The sequence below is a fragment of the Chionomys nivalis genome, chromosome 5, assembly GCF_950005125.1.
Source record: "Chionomys nivalis chromosome 5, mChiNiv1.1, whole genome shotgun sequence".
NCBI lineage: Eukaryota > Metazoa > Chordata > Mammalia > Rodentia > Cricetidae > Chionomys > Chionomys nivalis.
In genome coordinates, this window is record NC_080090.1 from 64,195,106 (window position 1) to 64,197,343 (window position 2,238).

At 47.8% G+C, this 2,238-nt stretch overlaps 1 pseudogene; it reads right to left on the minus strand.

Annotated features, from left to right (window-relative positions):
- Positions 1 to 1,042: 1,042 nt before the first annotated feature.
- LOC130874895 (small nuclear ribonucleoprotein E-like) lies at positions 1,043 to 1,494 on the minus strand (annotated as a pseudogene).
- Between the last annotated feature and the right edge of the window lie 744 nt (positions 1,495 to 2,238).

Consider the following 2,238-nt stretch of genomic DNA (forward strand, 5'->3'; position numbering starts at 1 on the left):
CCTTCCTGAAAAAATTCCAGCCTTCTCCTTCAAGACGCTGGATGCCGTCTCTTTGGCCAAAGAGAAAACGAATAACAGATGAAGCTCTCGTGGACACACAAGGAGGCCAAACCCAAAATGTTAATCACCTCCAAATATGTGTGGTTGCCTCCAGCCTCCCTGGCTCTCCTCGGAAGATCCATGATTGGAGACTTTTCCCAGGGGCTGGGAACTGGCTGCCGATATTCGGGAACTCATCAGAAGGCCCAATTGCACGGACAGAGTAATTGCTGGGCGGTGTGTTTAATGTGCCTGTGGGCGATTTTGACTGCCTCAAACATGGACTGTTGCTCCAAGTTCGACTTCAGTACTCCGCAAGATTGACTGATGCTGTCATCCAAAAAGAAAAAAGAAAAAAGACTTTTTATTCCACTGCATATGAAACCATGAGCTCATTGGAATATTTTTGGAGTGAGACTTGGCAACCTGCGTGTGTTTACAATTCCTGGACTCGTGGCTCTGGTGTGTATCAGAAACACTCTTACCTCTTCACCTTCCCTGCGGAGGTGAACATCAGTTCCAAGAGTCTAAAATCCCTTCCTTGGTAGTACCTAACATAGACTTTGCTAAGGGACCGGCTACATCCTCAAGACCAATGGTCAGTGAGAAAGTCAGAGTAGCTGGGTGTTGTGGTAACTGTGTGAACCCAGAGGAGTGAGGGGTGGGAGCGGAGAGGGGAGGGGGTGCTTCCTGCCACAAGTCACCAAAGCTGACTGAGTGGACCTGCAGAAGCTCTGAATTCCCACTGTCCTGTCCTTAGTCCCTCCATCACAACTCAGTCCAACCTCTTGGGTAGAAGACTAAAATGCCTGTGCTCCTTGCCCCATTACTACTAATCTGGGTTCCTTCTGAAGCCTTCCAAGACAGTATGGAACCCACGCGGGCTGCCTGCGCTCCCTTCCAAGACAGTATGGAACCCACGCAGGCTGCCTGCGCTCCCTTCCATGCCCTGACCCATTTCTATGGCACGAGTTCTCACAACCACAAGGAAGCTTTTTTTTTTTGTAAGAAAAACAATCTCACAGCATTTATTGTCACCTGATAATAACATAAGGGCCACTAAAACAACAGGAATAAATGTTTTGGACTATGCTCCCAACAGAAGACACCTTTAAAAACACTGCACTCCCTCTTCAACTTCTCAAGCGCCTGACGGTCTCTAGTTGGAAACACTTTGGAGCAGAGTAATATTATCTCCTTTCAGCATGATCCGACCCAATTGTTTCCTTGACTTTGTTTTAGAGTGAATCTCTTCCGCATCATCTAATACGAGGTTCATGTACTCATCAAAGCCAATAATACAACCTTCTATCCGCATATTCACTTGCTCCTACAGCCAGACCTGAATCCGAGACCTGTTTTGCAAGTATCTGAAGATGAGGTTGATGGGCTGCACCATCACTTTCTGCACCTTCTGGCCCTGGCCGCTGTACGCCATGGTGGAAGTCACAAAGACCGCACCCACAAGGAAGCTTTAAAACACATTGATGCAACTGGGCGGTGGTGGCGCACGCCTTTAATCCTAGCACTCGGGAGGCAGAGGCAGCCAGATCTCTGTGAGTTCGAGGCCAGCCTGGTCTACAAGAGCTAGTTCCAGGACAGGCTCCAAAGCTACAGAGTAAACCCTGTCTCAAAAACAAAAAACAAAAAAACACACTGATGCCTGGTCCCTGGCCACAGGGATTCTGTCTGTACTGAGCTGGGGTCCAGCCAAGCAATCTCAGCTTTACAAAGAATTAGACTTTATTCCTATTGTTTTAAAATTTACATTTGCATTTTTAAAATGGGGAAAACCTTCACGAATGCATTCATGGACTATCTCTAAGGAACAGAATTAGGAGGGATTTTAATTCACTTGCAGGTTTCCCATTGTGTCCCCAATCTTCTCCAACAAAGCAAATTGCAATGAAGTAAGTTATTAGTGAGGATGTGTGTGTTGGGGGTGGGAGCGGTGCTGAAGTTAGTTCCCACTGGAAAGACATTCTCCATTGCCCATCTCTAGCCTGATCTTTGCCCTGCATCCTCAGTTCTGAAGATGACAACCAATCCATGCTCCTGTCCGGCGCAGTAGCCATCTGGCCTTCTCCTGCCTCCCTATGTCCATTTCTCTCTTTGCTCAATTGCAGCATTCAGCTTCCTAATACTTCTCCAGTCTCTCTCCTCCTGCCACCCTCACGCTGCTCCCTCAGTTTGGGCCCC